The 9,494-nt window shown below is 45.9% G+C and overlaps 1 non-coding gene across 1 annotated transcript; it reads right to left on the bottom strand.

Annotated features, from left to right (window-relative positions):
• Positions 1-8,930: 8,930 nt before the first annotated feature.
• TRNAI-AAU (transfer RNA isoleucine (anticodon AAU)) lies at positions 8,931-9,004 on the bottom strand. The gene has a single exon. It is a non-coding gene; the product is annotated as a tRNA-Ile (tRNA).
• Between the last annotated feature and the right edge of the window lie 490 nt (positions 9,005-9,494).

Genomic DNA, 9,494 nt, shown 5'->3' with positions numbered 1-9,494 from the left:
TTCGAATTCAATTCATTTATGTATCTGAATATCTGATTCAAATTATCATATAATCCAAAACCCATTAAATCTATAAAAAAAGTATAAAACTGGCATAAATCTACAAATGTTCAAAAAAATGATACAAGAGATTATATGCTTGTAAATAGACAAAATAAGTCATCTAAATCCCAAATCCCACTTCATTCTAAAGAAGTTTAAATTATAATCTGCTGCCCCAGGCTTGGGCAATGTGAATTCAACTATGCCTGTCTAAGACTAATCTGAGTGGGTATGTAGATATCCAAATGAACTTGTGCGCAGACTTCACATAGAAAAGAACGTAACAAATTGGCAAAAGGAATCCCCTTCAGAAAAATGTAAATAACAGTATCTCCGAGCACCAACCTTACATGGGGAATATCTGCTATGCTTGTTAATGATTGATGATTTGGCCCGACCTAATAAGTAAAGGACACATAGATGTGGCCTGCTAGCCAGACGATAAATCAGCATGTGGTGCCACGTCAGCTGATTGGGGGACTTTGGGTGTTCATTCACTTTCGAGCCGGAGCACCTCGGTATCTATGTACGTCGAGGTGCCACATAACCGAACCTAGAAACTTGTCAGTTGTCTTCGAACTTCTTGGGATTATGTCGCATAACTGTAGGCCTTATCCTCACTTCTCCCGAATCAGAGAGAAACAATAAGCCTTATTAGCTGGTATGTTACCCTCATTTCAAAGCAGAACGGGTCCCTACGTCGCGGGCCAAGGATCTCGAGAGTGTTTCGCGAGACTCACGGCAGCCCAACTATATAAGGGCATCAACCCCCAAGACTCAAGTATACACGATTACTTGCTCACTAGCTTACTTGCATTCAATCTTTCAGCTCGCAACTAGAGTACAATACTAACTTAAGCATCGGAGCGACCTCGCTGGATTGGCCACCCAGGTTCTCTGATCCTTTGTCTTGCAGCTTGGTCTAGCTTGCTACACGACTAGTGTCCAAATAATCTTCCAACTAGGAACTTCTAGATCGTGTTCCATCAATTGGCATCGTTTGTAGGAACCGATCAAAAGTTCAACCCTACACCTCATCCATCACCTTACTCTCTCTCAATGGCATCTCCAAGCAACACCAGAAAGGGCATTGGCATGAGCGTCACTGGGGTGCAGGACCACCCAGCATCACTCCCTTAAGGCCCTTCAGTGACTATTGGGCAGTTCACCATCCCGCTGACTGCCTTGGGGGTCTCCCGATCAAAGCGATTTGAAACCAATAGATACACCCTTGGTGGGGTTCAGCGGTGAAGAAGTCAAAACCCTTGGCCAGGTCACAGTACTAGTAGAGGCAGGGACGTAGCCAAACATAGTAAAATTCGAGCATACTTTCCTAGTGGTTGCGACTCCATCTCCTTACAACGCGATCGTAGGTCAACCCATCTAGTACGTCTTACATGCAATAATATCAAATTACTACTTGGTGATGAAGTTCCCGGCATATTACGGAGTAGGGGTCATACGAGGCAATCAGTTCGAATCTTACAAGTGCTACGTGGCTGCACTGAAAGGTGAGGCGAAGTTGGTGGATGATGTCGAGCTAGAGCAACCAGTAGACTACATCAAGGAGCAAGCTGCCCCGATGGAGGAGACAGTTCATATACCAATTTCCAAAACTGAGCCAACCAAAACTCTCTAGATCGGTGCTCTAATAAGCGAACCATTTCGAACACAACTAGTAAGCTTTTTTACTTAATAATTTAGATGTTTTCGCTTGGTTCATGGTAGAAATGCCTGGCATCGACCCTAGTGTGATATTCATAAGTTAAATGTGGACCCTTTAGTTAGTCCAGTTAGACAAAGAAAACACAACCTTGCCCTAGAGTGGTGGTGGGTGTCGATGAGGAGATCAGGAAACTCCCCGCCGCAGGCTTCGTCAAGGAGGTTCATTACCCGAGCTGGGTGGCCAACTCCGTGCTGGTGAAAAAGGCCAATGGAAAGTGACGCATGTCTGCCGACTATACCGATCTAAATAGAGCTTGCCCGAAGGATTGTTTCCCCCTTCCCAAGATAGACCGCCTGGTAGACACAACCTTAGGGCACGAGTTGCTAAGCTTTATGGATGCCTACTCCGGCTACAACTAGATTAGGATGGGCATAGCCGACCAGGATAGGACCGCTTTTGTAACTAAGCTAGGTTTGTACTGTTACAAAGTCATGCCCTTTGGTTTAAAAAACACTGGAGCAACTTTCCAATGACTTGCAAACAAAATTTTTGAACGGTCGATCGGTAATAAGATTGAATCTTATGTTGATGACATGGTCATGAAGACCCAATTTTCAGACTCCTTAGTTGATGATTTAAATTCTGTTTTTCAAATTCTGAGAAAATTTAACATGAAGCTCAACCTGAACAAGTGTGTCTTCAGGGTCACGTTGGGCAAATTCTTTGGTTACATAGTGAACTGACGTGACATTGAAACCAACCCTGATAAAATAAGGCCATATTAGAAGACAAAAGAGGTCCAAACACTAAGAGGCCAGGTAGCCACCCTAAATTGTTTTATGTCTAAATCGGTGGGTCGGTGCCTACCCTTCTTTAAAGCAATAAAAAAGAACAAAGACTTTGTATGGACCGAAGAATGCCAACTCGTGTTTGATGAGCTGAAAAAGTACCTAAGTACCGCACCGGTTTTGACCCAACCTGAGGAAGGCGACAAGCTGAAGTTGTACCTCTCCGTGAGTGACGAGGTGGTCAGCTCGGTACTAATCAGATAGGTAGACCGGGTCCAACGACCTGTTTACTATGTAAGTAAAGTTTTGTAGGATGCAAAGACCAGGTATCCCCACATCGAGAAGTTAGCATACGTGCTAGTAGTAGCAGCTCGGAAACTACATCCGTACTTCCAATTCCATACCATTGTCGTCCTCACCAACAGACCTCTAAGGCACATTTTGCTTAAGCCTAAGGTGTCGGGTAGGTTGACGAAGTGGTCCATCGAGTTGAGCGAATATGACATCCAGTTTAAGCCACATCCAACAATCAAAGCCCAAGTCTTGGTGGACTTCATAGCAGAATGTACGTTCAACACACTGGCCCCTAGTTGGTTGAGCTCACTAAAATGTCGGAGGCATCAACCAGTGTGGCACCTATCCTAGTTGGGGTAGGACCGACTTGGGATGAGGAATCCTAGATCCTCCACGTAGATGGCTCGTCTAACTAGTGAGGAAGTGGTGTTGGACTGATACTATATGGCCCGAGCGAGGTGAAGCTAGAATATGCTCTCCGATTCGGGTTCAAGGCATTGAACAATGAAGTAGAGTACGAGGCACTGATTGCCAGACTAAGTCTAGCGAAGGAAATGAGTGTAAAACACCTTGTTGTGTGTAACGACTCTTAGCTGGTAGTAAACCAAGTCAATGGTGACTACGAAACTTGTGATTCAACCATGGCAGCTTACCTCTCCAAGGTCAGGGAAACCATACCGTGCTTCCATTCATGGTTTGTGGCCAATGCCTTGTCACGATTAGCAAGCGCTAGCGACAACACAATGCATACTCTATACATAGAAGACCTACCTCAACCCAACATTCTCAATGGGGCAGAAGAGGTCACTCCTGTGTTGCAAGCAAAATCGAGCTGGATTGACCGGCTCGTTAATTATCTATTCAACGTGACCCTACCAGTAGAATGCAATGCAGCTTTGAGGGTAGAGTGTCAATCATCTCGGTATGTTCTTATCGACGGATGACTGTACAGGAGGTCCTTTATGCTTCCCTACCTACGTTGCTTACGACCTTCAGAAGCTAAATTAGTATTTCACGACATTCATGAAGGACTATGCGGAGGACACTTGGGGGGTAGAGCACTTGTCCAAAAAGCACTAAGACAGAGCTACTACTCACCCACCATGAAGGCAGACATACTTGAGCTCGTCAATAAATACGACAAATGTCAGAGGCACGCCAACATCCTCCATCAGCCTATTGCTGATCTGAAGTACCTGACCAACCTGTGGCCCTTCGTGCAGTGGGGGATTGACATCCTCGGACCATTTCCGCTGGAAACCGGGCAAAGGAAGTTCTTGGTCATAGTGGTGGACTACTTCAAAAAGCGGGTAGAGGTTGAGCCGTTGGTGAATATTACAGCTCAAAACGTGCTGAACTTCTTCTAGAAGAACATTGTGTGTCATTTTGGATTATCCAAGGTGCTGATCTCGAACAATGGGAAGCAGTTCGAAGACATTAAGTTCCAGAGCTGGTGTGCCAAGATGGGGATTTAGCAAAACTTCACTTCAGTGGCACACCCATAGGCGAATGGGCAGGCTGAAGTGAGGAACAGGGCTATCCTCCACAGACTAAAAGCTCGCTTAGCACAAGCTAAAGGGTTGTGGGTGGACGAACTGCCCAGTGTCCTTTGGGCCTATAGAATGACCATGAAGACTACAATAGGTGAAACACCCTTCAACTTGACGTATGGAACGGAGGTCGTGATTCCGATAGAGATCAAAGTACCAATGCTGCAGCTCGAAGTATATGATGAAGATGGGAACGATGACGAGCTTTGAACCAACTTGGACCTCATTGAAGAAGTACGCGACTTGGCCTATATTCAGATTGCGGCCTACTAGCAGTGGGTAGCTCAGTACTATAATTTTCAAGTCAGAAGATGATAGTTTCGAGTTGGTGACCTGGTGCTCTGCAAGGTAATGGTACTGGAGCTCGGCGTAGGTAAGCTCAGACCGAACTAGGAGGGTCCATACTGGGTGAGACGAGTATTCGGAGAGGGCACATATGAGCTTGAGACTATGGAAGGGAAAACAAGTACCTCGAGCTTGGAATGATAACAACCTAAGGAGGTATTATCTATGAGCTTAAAACTTCAATACGACCAAAAAATTTACTAAATCCACAAGACCACCGAGCTGGTCAAAAGGACATCGAGTTGGAGAGATGACTGTAAGTCGCTCCTAGAGACTAAGGACTATGGTGTTGAGTTAACAAAAGACCTCGGCACAATATAAGTCCTAGTTGCCTCTTCGGCATAGGCAGATAAGTCCTAGTCGCCTCTTCAGCATAGTCATGCTAAGACCTAGCCGCTTCTTTGGCATGGGCAATTTAAGACCTAGTCTCTTCGGCATAGGCAACCAAGAACCCAGTCGCTTTGGCATAGGCAAATAAAACAATAGCTCATGCGCAACAAGTCAAGCATATACCCTACAGTGTCTGTTCACTTCGACGTACATTGAGATTAGGTTATTCCTACTTGGGCCTAGCTCATCAGCTTGACACTTCAGGAATAATCCATACTTAGAAAAATTTTGCACAACAAAGATTTTTGAAACTACTGCATAGTATTAATGAAAAGGAGTTCAAAGTACATGCAAAAAAAAAGTTACATCTACTCAGCCAAGCTCGAACGCTTGGGACATCAGATATGTACGGGGGTCCAAGAAAAGAGGCAGATAAACATCAATTGACATGGGGATCCTTGTCCCCAATAGTAACTCCAACAGGCTGGTTGGTCTCCATACAATCCTCGGCAACAACATCTTTGTTTCCCTCCTCCGTTGTGTCTTCATCGAGGAGGTCGTCGTCACTTTCCTTCTCAGAGTCCGGGTCCTTGGCAATCTCCCAGGCCATCTCCTCAGTGACTCTAGACGTGGTGATAGCGCTGAGGTCAAGCTTGGGGAACTCATGCTGTGTCAGCCACCTACTAAGCTTAAAGCCCTTGCGATAGGCCGTTGTGCCAGTATCGATCAGTAATTTGCATTGCTCCTCTGAAGACTTATACTCCTCGATGGCTTGGACCTTGACATCCTTGGTCATGTCATCGAAGATCTCTGTGCACTCCTTCACGAGTGCTTCGAGGTTCTCCTTCTCCTTCTCGAGAGCCTCCCTCTCCTCCATGAGTTTCTTTTTCTCTTCCCTCAGAAGCACGATCAGCTCCTTTTGAGCTCGTACATCATTCCCTAGCTTATGAATTTCACCACGAGTTAAGTATAGTTCGCACTAAATGCTCTTGGAGGATTCTTCAGCTTAGTGAGCCTACTCCTCAGCTTGTAGAGCCCACTTAAGGTGCATCTCGGATTGGCAAACCAAGGAATGAATTGCGGAGTTCACCTATCAAGAAAGAAATAAAAGTTAAGTAACAAGAAAGAATGACTAAAGGCATCACCTAAGGACCAGATTACGTACCACCATGCAGTGATTGGCCGCTTTTGCCCCGAGCTGACCCAACGGTAGCTCAACCCATTCCATGACCTTCTCAGTGAAGACTGCATCCTTGCTCTTGAGGAGACCATGCTTCGGGTTCATTATACTCTGACACACTTGGGGGGAACCATCCCCTACCTAAGTGAATTAGGACTTGGGTGCTGAGGCCAACTCGGGTAAGTGATGCGGAGAAGCCCTACCTTGGTCTTCCTCGACCAAGTCGATGACAGGAGGTTCTGGGTGCTCGACGACAATAGAGTGCTCAGTGGCAGCAGTGTCAACGTCAGACGTGGTGGCAACCTCTTGGGGACAAGACTCCTTCGAGGCCCTTCTCTTCTTCCCCCTTTTCATGTTGCTAAAGAGCTCTATAGCAAGGGTGTCAGCCATGGCTTCTACAACAGGTAACGAACAAGTTAGTTGCAAAGTTAAAGATGAAATGTGAAGAGAATACATGTGTGTGTACCAAAGTGACAATCTACCTGGAGGACTCAGCCCAACTTTCATGAGCTTCTCTTCGAACAAGAAATCTTTCAGCTTCAAGTTAAGATCAACCCAAGATTGGATTTGTCGCCGAAGTTTCACTATTCAATTGGACTCCGAGGTCAGTAATAGCCATTCTCCAGTTTGTTGGGAACGACCACCCCCCCGGCTACAGAGACTACGAAGTACCGCCCTTTTTAGGCTGACACTTTATTCGGGAAGCCATGCAAGACTTTATACCCAGGTCAAGGAGAGATGTAATATCTGCGCTTCTCGTCCTTAAAGACGCATGTCGAGTTCTTTTTGATGGCACAAAGCGAGCTAAACACCTCAAGAGTTAGAGGTCTATTGTACTCGTGGAATAGGGAGATGATGTCAACAATAGATTGGATGGAGTTCAGGTGAAGCTGGTTTATAGTGACATTAAAGAATTTAAGCATGTCGACAATGAAAGGGTGAAGTGGAAAACGGAGTCTAGTTACGAGCTGCTCCTCGTAAACAATGATCTCTTCTGGGGCGTGATCCCAAGGGTACTAGCCTAAGAGGATGTTGTACACGTGGTTCTCAGGAAACCTATAGTGGGAGGCTAAAGACTACAACTGTTCGGCCTTCATAGTGGAAGGGCCGAAGCGATCTGGCTTCCGACTAGGGCGTGAGGTGGATGCCCCTTATTCGTACACCCCGCAGTTTTGCCATGACGCGTTTTCCATATCCAAAGTAAAGTTCGAACCCTCAACTGAAGCATTTGCCCTGGTAGGACCGAACTCCTCAACATGGATCAAGGTGCCCACCTTGGCCCCGGTGGACTCTTCGCTCTCATCAAAAACACTATTTACACTATCGCTAGACATATTGAACTAGAGGAAAAAGACAATAGGAAAAGGAAACAAGGAAAGACGAACTCACCAAGAAGATCGAAGGAAGCGAAACGACCTCGAATGCAAAGGCAACTAACACTGACTTGGAAGACTAAAGCGCGACCTCAACAAACTCAAGCACACAATATATGGCGAGAAAAGTGGGCCCCTCTAGCCCTTATTTATAGCCACCGCGACTGGGACTCAACAGTCGAGATCTACATGATCCAATGGCTCCCAAGAAAACTGGTTGCACGCCACCTGAGGTCGAAATCGGTTGAGCGCACATCTTGACATCTGCGGAGTTTATAAACAGTGTGGTGTCCGCACGTACCCGGTACACGGTCTGGGGTATTCCTTGGTCGAGCCAAGCGGATCATGAAGGTCCAACCAAAGAGCCACCCTCTGAACCGCCTAGAAGTCGTGCCAAGTCGACCTGGGCTCATCATGAGTTCCCCGCACCGGATCAGACCTAATAAGTAAAGGACACGTGGATGCGACCTGCCAGCCAAACACCAAAGGTGCCACGTCAGCTGATTGGGGGACCTTGGGTGCTCGGACACTTTGGAGCCAGAGCACCTCGGTACCCATGTATGTCGAGGTGCCACATAACTGAACCTAGAAGCCTGCCGGTTGTCTTCGAACTTCTCGGGATCACGTTGCGTAACTGTAGGCTTTATCCTTATCCTGCCCGAATCAGAGGGAAACAATAAACCTTATTAACTGGTACGTTACCCTCCCAAAGCGAAATGGATCCCTACGACAACCCAACTATATAAGGACATCAACCCCCAAGACTCAAGTACGCATGATTACTTGCTCACTAGCTTACTTGCATTCAACCTTTCAGCTTACAACCAGAGTGCAATATTAACTTAAGCATCGGAGCGACCTCGCCGGATTGGCCACCCCAGATTCTCTCATCCTTTGTCTTGCAGCTTGTTCCAACTCACTACACGACTAGTGTCCAGATAGTCTTCCAGCTAGGAGCTTACAAATTGTGCTCTATCACTTATTACTTGTATATTGTCATTCAAAGGATATTCTCAAATCTCAATGCACACAGCCGTAACTTGAGATACGAGGTAGGTGTGAGATTCGCTCTATGACAACCAAATCCGAATTCCACTAACCTCCTCCTTCCTCCTCCTCACCAAAAAAATAAAATAAAAACCTAGGCATGGTAATGTAAAATGGAATAGGCATTTTCCGTCACCACCAGCCTTCACACAGGAACCGGTTTCGGAATCACAAAGAGGCTTTGCTAGGAAGTAGGTTTTCCTTTGGAATTCAACTATTTTGGCTAAGGCTCAGTTTGGAAGTGGTACAAATGAAATCAGGCAGGCCAAATTCACAGATATTTACAGAACGGAACTAGAACCTCTTAAAAGAAAATGGCCCATGCAGGTCTCGAACCTGCGACCTTCGCGTTATTAGCACGACGCTTTAACCAACTGAGCTAATAGGCCTATATTATAAATAATGAAATATTTAGTAAGCAAAATAATGCATACTTTACGCTTACACAAGTACACAACCGAAGGTGCATTCCTATTGGAAATCATGTCTATAAAGGAACCAGCAGAGCAGATCCTCAGACCTTAGACGGTGCACGTTAAGTGTTTGGACACATGTTGATTAGCTGTCCTACAACACATTGTTTTGTCAAGATCCCAAGCATTTGCCACTACACAGGGTGCAGCACCTCCCTTGCGAGAAGGATCATCAGTTTGTCTTTGTTTCTGCTGGTTGGATCCTATCAAGGTACCGACGCCAATGGCCATATATATGGGGGTGGGATAAACATCTCTTCTTGGCCTCACCTCACCAGCCATAAATCACCCAAGTCACGTTTACTGTCCAGATCATTGACAGTCCAATGGATTGGCCCCAAATGCTCTCATATCCTCATCTATTACGTACCAATCTATGTTCATTAATGCTATTTTTCCAGGTTCC

This window comes from Nelumbo lutea, chromosome 1, assembly GCF_056320005.1.
Source record: "Nelumbo lutea isolate HS-2025 chromosome 1, American lotus-T2T, whole genome shotgun sequence".
NCBI classification, from domain to species: Eukaryota; Viridiplantae; Streptophyta; class Magnoliopsida; order Proteales; family Nelumbonaceae; genus Nelumbo; species Nelumbo lutea.
This window is presented reverse-complemented; position numbering and strand designations above follow the sequence as displayed.